We start from the raw sequence: 17,627 nt of genomic DNA on the forward strand, positions 1-17,627 counted from the left end.
AAAAAAGGAAAAAAGATCCTTGGACTAGCCAAAGGAATGTGTCACACAGCTAAAGGGGATGTTTAAATGGAAGCTGCTCCTGGGAAATCAGGAGTTATGAGCAAGACGGCAACAGTGGGAGTGTTCAATCTTTAAAGAATGAAAAGCTTTACCAGGAAGATGGAATATGATGCCAAGGAAAAGAATGTGGCAGCTGGTGGTGAGGCCAGAAATGCTTAAAAGGTACATTTATAGGAGGTGAAGAGCACTTTTAGAAAGACTCGATCATTAGAAATATTCAAAATGAGGATAGTTCAGGAGCCCACAAGACACACATACACATGTGCACACATACATACACACCACACACATTTTAAATTTGATCCTAATTGTCATTTGGAGGAGAAAATTATGACTAGCAAATATCAAATTTGGTTTGGAAGAGTCATTCAGTATAAAACGTGGAGTCAGTATTTCATGTGGCTCTTAGTAGTGTAGCTGGAGCATATGTCCTACAGTAGTAGCAATAAGAAAACATGTGAGAGACATTTGGTCTTTCTCATGACAAGAGGCATTGGCAGTTATTCTAGAGTATAGTCACGTGAGAAATACATTATTGTAACATTTGTACAATATTCCTCTCTGGAAAGGAACTGCCTTTTATTAGGGGCTGAGTCTTAAGTTTCATGGAGTAAAAAATGTGAGACCCTGAAATCATGATAACAGAAATTTTTGAAGTGAATAAATGTAAATCTCTTCTGCTTGAGTAATGAGAAGCTTTTTAGAGATGTGTGGGGGCGAGGAGAATACAGAATTGGAGGATGTAGGGTGAATGAGATCTTGGGAGACTAGGTAACCATGTCGTGTTAAAGGTCACGTGGTTTGGTAACTAAAAATAAGAATAAAAATTAAAAAATTAAAACAAGATTATATAATATACAATTTGACTTTGTTTTACTGCTTTGGTGTGATTCCTTTCCTTTGACTTCAACATCTTTGGTAAAGTCTTTTAAAGTCTCTTGTGTGAGTGGGTATTTTTGGGAATGGGTAGAATTTCAGGAAAAGCCTTATTTTCTGATTTCAGTCAATAAAAACATTTGGTCTAAAAAGATAAAAGCATGAGAACAGCACTCTAGATGCACAGGTCACTATGAAATGTGATTCTTTAGAATCCTCAAAAACCTTGAAAAGGACTTTGGATATCTATGGCTTATGGAACTTGGATTCCAGCCAATAACACATATAGATCTACAGGAGCAAAGTGGGCCTCACCGGTAATCTGATTTACACAAATAGAAACACCTAAGCCATCACTGCAGGTTTGGACCTGCCCTCTTCTGTTGACCCAACACTCCCGTTGGCCTCCAAACGCAAGGTATCCCAATTACTACACACTGCCACCTTAGAAAGTTGTTACTATTATTTTTTTTTTTACTTTATTTTTTTTTAAATTTTATTTTTTTATAAACATATATTTTTATCCCCAGGGATACAGGTCTGCGAATCGCCAGGTTTACACACTTCACAGCACTCACCGTAGCACATACCCTCCCCAATATCCATAACCCCACCCCCCCTCTCCCAATCCCCCTCCCCCCAGAAAGTTGTTACTATTATTATCCTCAGTTTGAAGATAAGGGAATTCAAGCTTGGAACAATTGAGTAACTTGACTAATTAAAAAAAAAAAAAAAAATATATATATATATATATATATATATATATAATTGAAAAAGTCAAACTTTGAAGATTTTACTTATTTATCTGACAGAGACAGTGAGAGAGGGAACACAAACAGGGGGAATGGGCGAGGGAGAAGCAGACTCCCTGCCGAGCATGGAGCCCGATGTGGGGCTGGATCCCAGAACCCTGGGATCATGACCTGAGCCGAAGGCAGACTTTTAACACCAAGCCACGCAGGTGCCCCGAAAAAGCCAAACTTTGAACCAAGATTTCACTATGTCCAAATCCTTTTAGCCCAACAACTATATTAAAGAAGGCCCTTAAATATTACTAAATACACATGTTAAGTCATAAAGACTTTTAGTCTTACCTTCATATGAATTAGATAATACATACCCAAGTTCTTCACACACAAGTTCACATCTGCAGAAACACAAAATCAAACAGAGATTCTCTTAACGTTTATTGAGCATCCTTTGTGTCCAGTATTAGGCTAGAAACTTTTATATATGCTGTCTTTTATTCTGCATATCTGCAAAGTTCTGACCTGTGATTAAAGGAATGTATGTTTTCAGTTCTCTCTGTTCCACTGGTGGGTGTTCATTGTTCTATTTAAAGATGGCTGTTGAAACATCAGGTGCTAACTGTGGCTGAGCTACAATGTGAACTAACTGGAGGTCATAGGATCGTCATTATGCTGCTTTAGCTTCACTTAGCCACATATTAAACTTAAATTACCATTCTGAGACAATTACCTCTAATATCACAGATATATAAGCAATCAGGTAAGGATCAAGAAGAAAATAGACTTCAAAGTGTTTCATGCACTTGACAAATATTTATTAACGCATACTATGTGCCAACTACTATTCCAAGGTTGGAGAGAGAGCAATAAATAAATCAGAAAGAGGTTCTGGCCTATTGTAGCTTACATTCCAGGGGAGTGTATCTACCTTTACTACATTTAGTAAAGGACACTATTATGGTGGCAAATAAATCAGAAAGAGGTTCTGGCCTATTGTAGCTTACATTACAGGGGAGTGTATCTACTTTTACTACATTTAGTAAAGGACACTACTCTGGTGGCAAATACGTGGGTTTTACAGCAATCACTTGTTCATCCTGAAATCTTTTCTTAGATTTCACAGTTTTCACTGTAAAATGAGGAAACTTATATGAGGGCCACTCAAAGGGTTAATTACAAAGCATTAGATATACATTTACCAGATATGCAAGAATTTATTTTTCCTAGCAGCATCTTATTCTTGGAAACCAAGGTGCTATATGAAAGTACCAAATGGTGATGAGTCAGGTGTTGCAAGTTTTATTGATAACTATACTATTTAAAACCATGTGACTCCTATGCTATGAAATCACTTTTTCTCTCTGAAGCACTGTTTCCTCACCTGTAAATTGATTCTAGTATTTCATTTCTTTCCTTCCTTCCTCCCTCCCTCCCCACTTTCTCCCCCCCCACCCCTTCCTTCCTTCTAGAGAGAGAGCAAGGCAGGGGAAGGGTCAAGGAGAGGGATAGAGAGAATCCCAAACAGACTCTCCATTGAACATGGAGCCTGATGCGGAGCTCAGTCTCACAACCCTGAGATCATGACCCGGGCCAGAATTGAGAGCTAGAAGCTAACCAACTGAGCGACTCAGATGTCCTGAGTCCAGTATTTCTGCTTCTATAGATTAGAGAGCTGTTCTGAGGATCAGTTGAAAAAATTATGTAAAATTTATCTCAAAACTGCTCTTCAAATATAAAATTGCTTGGCACACAGCAGGCATTCAATAAATATGTACTGACTGAATGGAGATTTTATCACTTTTGCATCTAGGACTGAAGTGTTTTAATTCATTGTAGAGATAGAGAACTAGTATTTGAAGGTAGCAGGGTGACTCATTTATATTTGACAGATAATCACACTGCACTGCCCAGTTTAATTATTTATCTTCGTGGGGAGCTAAATTTATTATAGAAGATGAAGGGCAACTTGCACAGCCTTTAGCACTGGGCACTGATCACAAAAATGGAAATTTGAACTCCGTTAAATGTAATATAGAAAACAGAGCCAAATTGAAGCATATGTTCACTGCTGAAACTCTAACCCTTCAGTTACTAGTTTTAATAAATGTTTCGTAAATATTTAGTAAATATAAATAAGTCAAAGGATTCCATAGATTTTATGGAAATAGGAAAGCTTTTGGATCACAAGTGACTAAATCCTAAAATCAATAAAAGGCATTAGCTGAAGTTATGATTGTGATACTATTTTCAATTACATAGCTACAGTTACTATATTGATTATATGCATGGATACATAATAGAAATTAAAAAGGAAGTTGCCTAATCAGCAGTTGGATTTTTCATTGTAATTGCTTTCATCACCAATTTACTGTTTTCTATAGATCCCCTAGATCAATGTGGCATGCTTTCCTGAGTGATATTCTCAATCAGAACTCTGATGGCTAAGATATTCAATTACTATCAAGTCACGTTAGTGGTCTCAAGCCCTTAAACTGCCAATTTTCTAGGATTTCCACCCCATTCATGATCCTTAATGGGCATTTGTTATTTTCTCCTCTGATAACACTTGTCTAACTATCAAAGAATCAACTTGAAATACAACACGTTCCAAAGATCCCCTGAGTTGAAGTCACCAGCTACTGCTTCCCATGCTGACTTAAGGGAACATGTTCAATCAGACTGGGACCTCCTTAGACACCAAGTAGAGGATGATAATTGTTATTTGGTTTGACATTTCAACAACTACTGTGTGACTCCTGGGTATAATGTTCTTCATACTTTTTCATTAAAGTGAGGAGAAAGTAAAATACATGAATAGTTATTTTTATATAAATTGTTATAGCTGATAAAGGGAATCACAGAAAACTGCAATGGGAGATATTAATTCAGAGTGGTATAATCTAGAAAAACTTTGTGAATAAAGGGAGTCATCCTGGCATGTAAATGAGATGTGGATTTGGGAAAGCAGATCTGATTTAGGGGAGAAGAGTTTAAGCAGGAGGAACAGTTATACTAAAAAGAGAACCCATCATATATTGAGGATGGTTTAAGGTAAAGAGGTGGGTAATGAGGCTGAAAATTTAGAATGGCATAAAAGAGCAGTCTGTTTTCAGAAGAATAGGTGGAGGAAGGCTGTGCAGAAGGAATCTGAACTGAAATATAAAAAAAAAAGGAAGTGCTGCTTAGTGCTACCCTGTGAGTGGTCTGTGGACCAGTGTGGATCTTGGATGTCACCATTCAATGAGATAAAAATGGAAGATAAGAGCATTTAAAAACCTTCACAGCATTTTGACAAAGTATAGTTATGTCTATTTTTTTTAGCTAAAGATTTTATTTAAGATAACTATAGGTTTTCATGCAGTTATAGGAAACAGTATAGCAAGATCCTATGTATGCATTACCAAATTTGACCCAATAAACAAAACTCTACTGCAATCTCGTTACCATGATCTTGAAATTGATATTCAAAATACAGACATGCCCGTTGAACAATATTCCCACAGGTTGCCCTTTTAGATCCACACCAATCCTTCTCTTGTTCCTGCTCTCTCTTTAACCCCTGGAAACCACTAATTTTTTTCTCCATTTCTATAACCTTGTCCTTTCAAGCATTCTCTATAGATTGAATTATATAGAACAGAAACTTCTGGAATTCTGATAATAAAAAATAATGTTAGTATTCTATGTTTGTTTGTTTTTTAATTTCATTTTTAGTGTATTTTTACTGCATTTTACAAAAAGACTGGCCCACAAGATTGGGGGGAAAAGCCTCCTCTCCTTTTTAACCACAAAAACTTTGAGAAGCACTGGTGTGGTGCAGTAGCAGCACATGATAAATGAAAATGTGTGGAAGTGACAAGGCAGAATAAGGCCGGATAAATGTTCCTGAGTGGTCAGGCTGGGTTCTCAATTATTTATTAGCCTTGAGGAGATAAAGTTTCTGCACCTCCCACTGCTTCCTTTAAGTTGTCACCCTCCCCCACTGCTGCTACTACTGGAGATTGTCCCTGGAGGCTGCCCTGTTCACTGCCAATGTTGCCAGAGGTAACTTACACTGAAAGTGACAACCTTTATAGCAACACTCTGGAAATGCTCCCAACAGCAGCTATCAGTGTATTCTTGGTCTAACTGGACTCTTCGGCATTCAACTCACTTCTCTGACTTGACGATGTCATTTGTTCTTGTTCTTTTCCTGTATCTCTGATACATCCTTGCCATCCTCTGTGCTGACTTCTCTTTCTAAAATTTACCATTGCATGTTCTATTCCTAAATTTAAGTCCCTCTAACCAACTAGTTATAAATTTGTTTTTGGTCACGGATCTCTCTGAAAACATGAAAAAAAGAGTATGAGCACCTTCCCCTTTAAAAATGCACATGAACACATGCACTTGACCTAAAAATTAACTTTACATTTGTCTACAAGATATATCAGGATAAAAATCACCTTTGGGTCAGTTAAGGTAACATTCCTTATAAGGTCAGGACATTATATAGAAATATCTAAGGATAGTGATTCAGCCCACACTAGAAGGAAAGCTATAGGTTGTTGAATTTCCAAGAGGGAAAAATAAGATAAAGTGTTTTTAGGCTCTTGGAGAGATGTTACTTTATCCCTGGGAAGGTCAGAAAGAAATTCTGATGTGTGAAACAAATTGATAGAACCAGTTTTGCCCAACTCTTTCTTCCATAGCTATTTTACACCTTGGAAAAGTATGTGAACTAAAATCAGTGAGGGCTAAGGGCTGCAACCATCAGATGCCAGGCATTGGGCAACCGTAATATTGACAGAGTAGAATCATCTATCTATGAAGAAACACTGCACTCTATGCTGAGATCTAGACACCGATTTATCATCTCAGCAGTGATAAACCTGCTGGCTTTCAGGAACAGTCTTTAGTGGTTTCTTCATGACTTATGAGGAATACAGACATACCTCATTTTATTGCTCTTCACAGAAATTGCAGTTTTTATAAATTGGCTTGTGGGAACCCTGCCTCTAGCAAGTCTATTGGCACCATTTACCCAACAGCATTTGTTCACTTTGTGTCTCTGTATCACATTTTAGTAAATCTCACAATATTTCAAAATTTTATTCATTATTATATATGTTATGATTATCTATAATCAGCGATCTTTATGTTACACTGTAATTACTTTGGGGCACCACTAATCATGCCTATATAAAATGCCTATATAAAACTTCTATGTATGTGTTCTGACTGTTCCCTGATACACAGTTCCCCCATCTCCCTCTCTCTTCTCAGGCCTATTTCCTGAGATCCAACAGTACTGAAATTAGGCCAATTAGCAATCCCAAAATGGCCTCTACCTGTTTAAGTGAAAGGAAGAATCAGGAGTCTCTCATGTTAAATCAAAAGCTAGAAATGATTAAGCTTAGTGAGGAAGGCATGTTGAAAGCCAAGACAGGCTGAAAGCTAAGCCTCTTGTGCCAAACAGCCAAATTATGAATGCAAAGGAAAAGTTGTTGAAGGAAATTAAAAGTGCTACTCCACTGAACACAAGAATGATAAGATAGCAAAACAACCTTACTGGTGATATGGAGAACATGTTAGTGGTCTGGATAAACCAGTCACAACATTACCTTAAGCCAAAGCCTAATCCAGAACAAGGACCTAACTCTCTTCAATGATGTGAGGACAGAGATAGGTGAGGGAGCTGCAGAATAAAAGTTTGAAGCTAGCAGGGGTGGGTTCATGAGGTTTAAGGAAAAAAGCCATCTTCATTAACATAAAAGTACAAGGTAAAGCAGTGAGTGTTGATGTAGAAGCTGCAGCAAGTTATCTTAAAAACAAGTTAAGAATTATTGAAAGCTGCACTAAACAACAGACTTTTTTTTTAAAAAAACATTTCCTTCAGTATAGTTGACATAATGTTACATTAGCTTCAGGTGTACAACCTAGTGATACATCTCTACACATTATGCCATGCACACAAGTGTAGCTACTATCTGCCACCATACAATGCTATTACAATACTAGTCACTATACCCTCTATGTGGTACCTTTCATTCCCACGACTTAAGCCTGTATCTCCTACTCCCCTCCACCCATTTTGTCCATTCCTCCCTGCCCCTTTCTTCTTGAAACCACAAGTTTGTTCTCCATATTTATAGGTCTGAATCTGCCTTTTGTTTGTTTATTCATTTGTTTTGTTTTTAGATTCCACATACGAGTGAAATCATGGGGCATTTATCTTTCTCTTTCTGATTTATTTCACTTAGCATTATACCCTCTAGGTCCATTCACGATTTCGCAAATGGCAAGATCTCATTCTTTTTTTTATGGCTGTGCAATATTCCTGTGTATGTGTGTGTGTGTACACAACAATCTAATGAATGGCAGATATTTGCAAATAATATATCTAAAAGTGGTTAATATCCAAAATACATAAAGAATGTATACAACTCAAAATAAAAAAAATAATAATACCACTGGGGCGCCTGGGTGGCTCAGTGGGTTAAGCCGCTGCCTTCGGCTCAGGTCATGATCTCAGGGTCCTGGGATCAAGTCCCACATCGGGCTCTCTGCTCAGCAGGGAGCCTGCTTCCCTCTCTCTCTCTCTCTCTGCCTGCCTCTCTGTCTACTTGTGATCTCTCTCTGTCAAATAAATAAATAAAATCTTAAAAAAAATAATAATAATAATACGACTAAAAATGGGCAGAGGACCTAAATAGACATTTTTCCAAAGAAGACATACAAATGACCAATATATACTTGAAGAGATTCTCAACATCACTAATCATCAGGGAAATGCGAATCAAGATCAAACAAATCACATTACACTTGATAGACTGGCTAGAATCAGAAAGACAAGAAATAGCAAGTACTGGCAAGGACTTGGAGAAAAGGGAAGTTTCATGCACTATTGATGAAAATGTAAACTGGTACAGTCATTGTGGAAAGCAGTATGGAGGTTCTTCAAAAATTGAAAAATAGAAATACCATATGATACAATAATCTACTACTGGGTATTCACCTAAAAAAAAAATCAGAAACTTTGATTTTAAAAGGCATATGCACCCTTGAGATTATTACAGCACAATTTATAACAGGCAAGAAATGCAGACAGCCTGTGTTCATCAATGGATGAATGAATAAAGAAGATGTGGGGTGTACACACACACATACACACACAATGGATAATACTGGACAACAGGTTTTCAGTGTACACAAAACAGCCTTCTATTGGAAGAAGATGCCACCTAGAACTTTCATTAGTAAAGACAAAAAGTCAATGCTTGGCTTCAGTCAATGCCAGCTTCAAAGGAAATCTGACTCTCTATTTAGGGGTTAATGCACAGCTGGTGCCTTTAAGCTGAAGTCATTCTCATTGACCATTCTGAAAATGCTAGTGCCCTTAAGAATTACACTAAATCCACTCTGTCTGTGGTCTATAGATGGCGTAACAAAGCCTGGAAGACAGCACATCATTTTACAACATCATTTACTGTATTTTTTATGTCAACTGTTGAGACCTACTGCTCAGAAAAAAAAAGAAAAAAAGAGATTTCTTGTAAAATATTACTGCTCATTGACAATGTACCTGGTCACCCAAGAGCTCTGATGGAGATGTACAATAAATTAATGTTGCTTTTATGCCTGCTAATACAATATCCAGGCTATAGAATATGAATCAAAGAGGAATTTCAATTTTCAAGTCTTATTATTTAAGAAATACACTTCCTAAGGCTACAGCTTCCATAGACAGTGATTACACTAATGGATCTGAATTTCAAAGTAAACTGAAAAGCTTCTGGAAGGGATTCATCATTCTAGATGTCATTAAGAATAACTGTGATTCAATGAGATACCACCTTACACCAGTCAGAATGGCTAAAATTAACAAGTCAGGAAATGACAGATGCTGGCAAGGATGTGGAGAAAGGGGAATCCTCCTACATTGTTGGTGGGAATGCAAGCTGGCGCAACCACTCTGGAAAAGAGCATAGAGGTTCCTCAAAAAGTTGAAAATAGAACTATCCTATGACCCAGCAACTGCACTACTGGGTATTTACCCTAAAGATACAAACATAGTGATCAGAAGGGGCACGCGCACCCGAATGTTTATAGCAGCAATGTCTACAATAGCCAAACTATGGAAAGAACCTAGATGTCCATCAACAGATAAATGGATAAAGAAGATGTGGTATATATATACAATGGATTACTATGCAGCCATCAAAAGAAATGAAATCTTGCCATTTGCAACAATGTGGATGGAACTAGAGGGTATCATGCCTAGCGTGAAATAAGTCAATCGGAGAAAGACAACTCTCATATGATCTCCCTGATATGAGGAAGTTGAGATGCAACATGGGGGGTTTGGGGGGGTAGGAAAAGAATAAATGAAAAAAGATGGGATCAGGAGGGAGACAAACCATAAGTGACTCTTGATCTCACAAAACAAACTGAGGGTTGGGGGGGGAGGAGGGTTGGGAGAGGGGGGTGGGGTTATGGACATTGGGGAGGGTATGTGCTATGGTGAGTGCTGTGAAGTGTGTAAACCTGGCGATTCACATACCTGTACCCCTGGGGATAAAAATATATTATATGTTTATAAAAAATTTAAAAAAAAAGAAGAATTGTGATTCATGGGAAGAGGTCAAAATGTCAACATTCATAGGAGTTTGGAAGAAACGGATTCCAACCCTAACGTGTGACTTTGAGGGGTTCAGGACTTCAGTGAAGGAAGTGACAGCAGATGTGGTGGAAACAGCAAGAGAACTAGTATTGGAAGTGGAGCCTGATGAGTGACTGAACTGCTGCGATTTCATGATGCAACTTTAACGGATGAGGAGTTGATTCTTATGAAAGATCAAGGAAAGTGGTTTTACGAGACAGAATCTCCTGGTGAAGATGCTGTGAAGATTGCTGAAATGACAACAAAAGATTTAAAATGTAAGTTGGTTAATAAAGCAGTGGCAGGATTTAAGAAGACTGACTCCAATTTTGAAAGATGTCCTACTGTGGGTAAAATGCTGTCAAACAGCTCCGTATGCTACAGAAAAATCATCAGTGAAAGAAAAAGTCAAACCATGCAGCAAACTTCGTTGTTGCCTTATTTTAAGAAATTGCTACAACTATCCCAGCCTTCAGCAACCACCACACTGGTCACTCAGCAGCATCAAGACTGAGTCAAGACCCTCCACCTGCAAAAAGATTATGACTCACTGAAAGTTCAGAGAATAGTATTTTTTAGCAATAAAATATTTTCGAGTTAAGATCTGTATCTTGTTTTTGCAGACAATGCCACTCCACACTTATAAGACTATGCTATCATGTAAACATAATTTTTGTAAGCACTGGCAAACAAAAAATCACATTTGACTCACTTTATTTCGATATTCACTTTACTCCAGTGGTCGGAACTGAGCCGGTAGTATCTTCAAGATATGCGTGTACTGACAGAAAGGGTACGAAGATTGGATCTGTACGTTTCTGGCATGCAGGAGCTGGATGCCATAAACATCTAAGGATTTCGTAAAAAAAAACTCTGAAGTGGGAAGAATGAGTAAGACAGAAGAATATTTGGGACTGATTGCCATTGAGGTAATCAAGGAGACTGAAAGGCATGTTGGAAAAATTAAATGGATATAACTTCATATTTCAAAATTTAAGTCTGTAATTAACTATGAATAAATTATTAAAATATGTATATACAAAGAATTAACTACACAAAGATTTACTGGTCTCTTGAGCTTATATTTAAATAGAAAATTAAATATCAGCTCTTGAAATAATGGCCAGAAATCAAAGTTGACAAATACAAATATAATTTTGCTCAAAATTATTTCAATGAGATTTTATTCGAACTGAATAAAGAGTTGAATGGCAGCATGCATATCATCTTTTTAGTTTAATCACAAAAACTTTATTTTTATCAGTACTGCTGAGAACACTGTTTACAAACATATTGGGCAGCAAATGTGATCAATGAGATTTCATTCTGTTCACCTTGCAAAATGAGGATACTACTTCTAGAATTCAGCAAGATTCCAAGTCAAAATCATGTTGCTTACTTGCTATGATGTTCTTCATCCTTCGGTCAATGGTGAGGCCACTTATGGCTAGGTCAGCCTCTTTTCTGTAACTTTACATTTTTATTTTAATGTAACTTAAAAAAAATGAAAAGTTTTTTTTAAGTGTTTGCAAATCTTTGCTGGCTAAAGTGATCAATAAGACTGTACCACCTTCAAGTTATCCATAACGTTGGAAAGGTTATGTATTTTATTTAATTCCTTCTTTCAAAGTTGTATTATAGTCAAAAGGGCTCAAAGTTCATGAGCACCATCCACAATTATGAATTCAGTCTTAAAGAGTAAACTATTTATGTAATCAAAACATTGCTTAAGTCAGTGGGTGTCAAAGTGCTAGTTCTTGGGTTTCACCCCAGACTTACTGAACTCTGGGGTTAGGACCCAAAACCCTGGTTTAAAAAGCCCTATGGGTGATTCTGATGCACTCTGCAATTTGAAATTCATGGCTCAAAATAAACGATCTTCTAATTAAACCTTGCCATAAAAGAACTCCTTCTGGTCAAATTGTTCTACGAAGGGAATTTCTTTTTCTTCTCAAAATAAAGAATAAAAACTTTTACTTGAAGTTCAATCAAGTTCTTTAAGACTTTCATTCTGGAAATGTAGGAAATTTCTACACATAGATGAAAAGGACACATCTTCCTCCCATTTTATAAAAAGCAATATCCTTGATACAGAAAATAATTCAAAGCCTTGGTGTTAATGAAGCTGATGACATTCAGAGTAGTAAACAAGACATTCTAGCAGTGTTAACTGAGATTTTATGACATTATATACAAATGTTGTAAGCAATGATTTTGATGATCTGTGGTGCTACTTTCATCTCTGGAGCTACAAAATCAGATATATTAACAAATATTACAGGTGCTCACCAAGGTACAAAATCCTCCAATTTTATTATGTTTGAAAATGCCATCCTCAAAGAAAATTCTGACTCATTTAAACTTCTGAGAACATTTAACAAGAACATATGAAACTATGTAAGCCCAAAAGCTGGCCACAAAGAATTAAATGAACATTCTAAACTGCTGAATGTTGAAAGGAAAGACATTTTAGAATTTATTTCTACGTGACTAGTTTCAACATACTAGATCATTTTTAGGGTGTTACATGTCAAATGGCATCTTATCTACTGTATTTCTTTCTGCCAATCCACAACTTGACTTGGCCACTTTCAGAATAAATAGCTTAACAAAATTGTGCCAAATCATGTGTCGATTTTCTTAGTTTGACTGCATGATAAGCAAATTATAAGATGCTTTAAGGCAAGGATTGGGGCAGATCCAAGATTTAATTAGTGTCCAGCCTTGATTAAATTGAGCTTATTTTTCACATGTGTTTTCAGGATGGACAGTTATAAAGAGCCCCTTTAGTTCTGCTGGCTCTATGCTTACATTGCTAAATCCATGGCCAAAAAGACTCACTGCAGGTTTTTTACAGCATTTTATTTGCATAGTGACTAAATCCAAGAGATTAGCAACTTCTGTCTCCCTCCCTTCCTTCCATTTTTTCCCTTCCTCTCTTTTGAGTAAGTTCAATGTTAAAAAAATAAAGAAAAGTAATTTTGGAAAATATCAATGCCTTTCATGTCTATTCCTTAGTATATATCATACATTTCAAGACAATTATTAACTTTGAGGTTTTGAAAATATCAGTTTAAAACTGATTTGTTATTTAAGCCATATTAATGGGACTCTAACCTTTATTTTCAAAAACTATCTCCTAAATTTATGTATTATTTGTAAAATTTTACAGATATTATAGTCTTTTATGCATTGATTCAACATTTTAAATAATATATTTTATATATTAGTTCCTTGTTTTAAAAACATTTTTATGCAGCAGAGCCATTTTTAATGAATTATGTTTGACTCTCAATAGAAGATATAAGTGAAAATTAAGTTCCTCTAATTGAAGCACTGGGAGAAACAAAAGCCCCACCTGCACAGCCAAGTCCCCTTTTCAGCCCATGGGACCACGAGAATACCTAAATGTCTACAAGAAATCTCTGTATCTGTTTAACAGCCCCATTTCAAATCAGTTTTAGAACAATGTAAAAGTAAAAAATGTTATATATAGGGGCACCTGGGTGGCTCAGTGGGTTAAGCATCTGCCTTTGGCTGGGGTCATGATCTCAGGGTCCTGGGATCAAGCCCCGCTCATCGGGCTCTCTGCTAGGCGGGGAGCCTGCTTCCTCCTCTCTCTCTGCCTGCCTCTCTGCCTACTTGTGATCTCTGTCTCTCAGATAAATAAATAAAATCTTTTTTAAAAAGTTACATATAAACAGTAATAATAATAATTAATATGTACTCACTGCACATCATAAATTCGGCTCTGACAGTCTATTTAGCTGTCCTATTTCACTTAATTCTTACAAAATCCTTTGAGAAATGATTATCCCTCTTTTACAGACAAGCAACTGCATCTTATCAAGGTTAAATAACTTGCTTGTATTTACCAATAGAGGAATATAACTGTTAGAAGAACCACAGTGAATTTTCAGTCAATACTAACACTAAGCAGATTTTAAGGCATGGATCAGAAAACCAAAGTGAATCCAGAATGTACGAAACCTCAGGGAGGTGAGGGAAACTACAAAAGAAGACAAACAAAACACATTATATTTGTGAGATGTCTACAGATTAGGCATCAGGTTATAAAGCCCATCTGAGTAAGACTGCTAGATACCAACAGGTAGAACAGCAAAATAGGCTCATTGATTTCTTGCAACAAGGTAGCACACCACGGGCCCATGAGGTGTTCATGTTTGAGTGTGGTTGGAGTAGGAAGGATTTCTGGTAACTTCTGAATTTGCAGTGATTGATTCTAAGGCACAGTGAGTACAGGAAGGATCAACTCTGGATTGACTGCAATTTCTAAGGGGAAAGTAAGAAAAGTAGATTTGAGCCCTGCTGACTGAGGTGATGGAGGCTAACAATTAAGTGTCTCACTGTCTCACAAAGTGAAAATGGCAAAGCAGGATGATAGTCACTCAAAGAAGGGAAGTCATTTTGACACCATACTGCAGCAATGAGAGAAGTATTATTTCCTGTTAATGTTAAGCTGGCCTTATCAATGTCTGTTGTTACAGTCTGATTAACTGCAGAGCCGATGTTTACAGGTCTCAGCCCTGAGAAGATTTTTTTTTTACTCTTTCAGATTCAGGCTGTTTTTCTGTTTATTTGTTTGTATGTTTTTGTTTTACTTCTTCAGAACTCACAATCTTTTTATTATTTAAAAGGTAGAGTCTACAACTAGAGAGTTTGGAAGTTAACTCTGCCCCTTCTGGTCACTTCTAGATTGAGTGACTGTGAGAAATTCACATAACCTCTAGATGCTTCAGTTTTCTTAAAAGTGAAATTGGTAAAATAATTACACTTTTGTCAATATTTGAAACATGAATTTAGTACCGAATCCAACATTTAGTAAATGCTACATTAAGTGCTAGTAGTATATTAATCATACTCAGCTGTAGGTAAAGTATTCTTAATGCTCACAAAATATTTGTGATGCAGACAACTTTTGCATTATGCATGGAAATACAATGCAATTCATTGTATATACAAGGACCATAAAACAAATGTGAAAGGCAAAGGCACAGATACCACAATACTTAGATCTTCAGATTTCAATCTGTTTTTCTTTTCCCTATTCCAAAGAAGAGTCTTGCTGCCAGATCATATTATATACAACAATGTGGATGGAAAATCTAACTAAAACAGTGTGTTCTTGGCTTAATAAGAACTCAGGGAAGGCTAGAAAACTTTTTATGGATCTAAAACTATGATCAATGTGTACAGTCTGTGTCTACTCATGTGTATGACTACACTTCAGGAAAGGAAACTGAGGTTCTAAGAGATTATATAAGTTTTATTTTCATTATCTCACAGCTTTCCTCAATTTATAATACAAAATCAGTGATTAAGCCAGTACAAATATGAGAATATCCTGAAAAAAGAAAATTATATAAAAATTTCTATATAAGGTAAAACTGGATTATATCTTTGGGACAGAATAGATTAAGTTTCTAATTTGATAGTAGAAAAAATAAATAATGTGCAGTTAAAGAATAAACTTACTCTTTTGTGTAGAGTTGATGTAATAAGCAATCAAGACTGAAACCACTAATTATGTGTAGGTTGGAAAATCTATATATAGAGAGAACCTTGAACAATGAGGGGTTGGGAACACCAACCCCTGTGCAGTCAAAAATCCGGGTAGAACTTTCAACTGCCCCAAAACTTAACTACTAATAGCCTACAGTTGACCAGAAGACTTACACACAACATAAATTGTAGATTAATATATGTTTAGAACTGAATTCTTATAATAAAGTAAGCTAGAGAAAAAAATGTTACGAAAATCATAAGGAAAAGAAAATATTTTATAGTACTCTATGGTATTTACTGGAAAAAGTCTGCATAAGTGGACTCATGCAGTTTGAACCAATTTTGTTCAAGGGTTAACTGTATTTAAAAGCATAAACAAGGTTACTTATAAGTATATATTATTTTTTTCAGAGACTTAATTTGTGCAAGCACTTCTAGAATAGAAAAAAATTAAAAATTGGATAATTAGGCAAAATACGGAGTTGAAACTATAAAAAATAAGAAAAAAACCCAAGAAACTGTATTGGATAATATAATGACTACAGAGTATGATGGAATTCTCTTAATATGAGAATTCTGACATAAACTATTACAAGACTCTGGGGAAGGAGTGACTATATGTAGTACGTTTTGTACTATTTTGACAGAATCTAATGTAATATAAAATAAGATTGCATATACTTGTCAGTAGATTATGTTTTTTCTCCTAAATCATTCCTAATGACTATTACATACAACTCATATATTTTTCATAGTAGGTTTAAAGGCTATAAAACAGTCTCATAATTTTATTCATCTTTTGATTATATTTTTACTTTCTTGGCTCAGCTCATTTTTCTTCTTTTCAAGGAAATCCTAAGACTGACTCATCAGATAAAAAAAAATATATATATATATATATATACTTGTTTGGTACCAAATCGTGAAACTAAGGATTTTGCTCTGTCTGTTCAAGAAGCTTGGAAAAAAGAGATCAGAACTATCTGTGGTTGCAACAATATGTAGCACATTAAAGGAAGCACAAAGATAATTATTCTCATTACATTTGCCACTTCTCTTCACAAATCCTTCCTCTTAAACATTTCTGAAGATAGTTTCCTGGTATTCCTTTTTAATAGGATTTTTTTTCCCTATAAAAGATTTCTAGATTGCTCTGTTTTTGGAAAAGAAGCAAAAAATCTTAACAGGGGGAAGGGAGGGCAATTTTCTGATCTTCTTGCCTGAAGAACAGATGACTTACCCTTCAAATGACTCCTGTGATTAGGGAAAATAAATGAGCATAATGCACCAGGCTTTCAAATACTCCATTTTCCTGTCATTATGGCATGCTAAGCTTAACATTTCTAATTATATACATCTATAATTTTAATTCAAGACTCTTGTCCTTTAGTGAAAGAATCTAGCTTTCTCAATCTTAGTTAGTGACAAAAAATAAATTTTCCTAATCTGATTCTAAATTAGATTAATTGAAAACCCAATGAATTGTACTGAATAAAAGATTACATTCATCTAAACTATCACTAGATGAAACAATTTTTTTCATGTGGACTATGATTATTTATCTAATTATAAATTTTCTTTATGCATGTACTACTCCTCCTCAAGCTTAGACTTCTTACCTCCTTTTTGAAAATCATTTTTACTCAACTTCAACTTCTCTGATTAAATGTTATAAACTAAACTAAGCTAATTTTGACATGAATAACTCCTAGTGTCATTTATTTGTAAATAATTAAAATTCTTTAAAAGGGATGAAATTAAGTATGTCCCTACAA

General features: G+C 35.8%; 1 long non-coding RNA gene and 1 pseudogene across 2 annotated transcripts in view; one reads left to right on the forward strand and one right to left on the reverse strand.

The window, feature by feature from the left end:
* Positions 1–2,129, reverse strand: part of LOC125094742 (uncharacterized) — a 205,210-nt gene extending 203,081 nt beyond the window's left edge. For both annotated transcript variants that reach the window (XR_007125675.1, XR_007125674.1), the window contains exon 1: positions 2,031–2,129. This is a non-coding gene — a long non-coding RNA (uncharacterized LOC125094742). The remainder of the gene's footprint in view (positions 1–2,030) is intronic.
* A 4,875-nt stretch (positions 2,130–7,004) lies between these two features.
* On the forward strand, positions 7,005–10,905 carry LOC125095661 (tigger transposable element-derived protein 1-like; annotated as a pseudogene).
* The last annotated feature ends 6,722 nt before the right edge of the window (positions 10,906–17,627 follow it).

The sequence above is a fragment of the Lutra lutra genome, chromosome 3 (assembly GCF_902655055.1).
Source record: "Lutra lutra chromosome 3, mLutLut1.2, whole genome shotgun sequence".
NCBI lineage: Eukaryota > Metazoa > Chordata > Mammalia > Carnivora > Mustelidae > Lutra > Lutra lutra.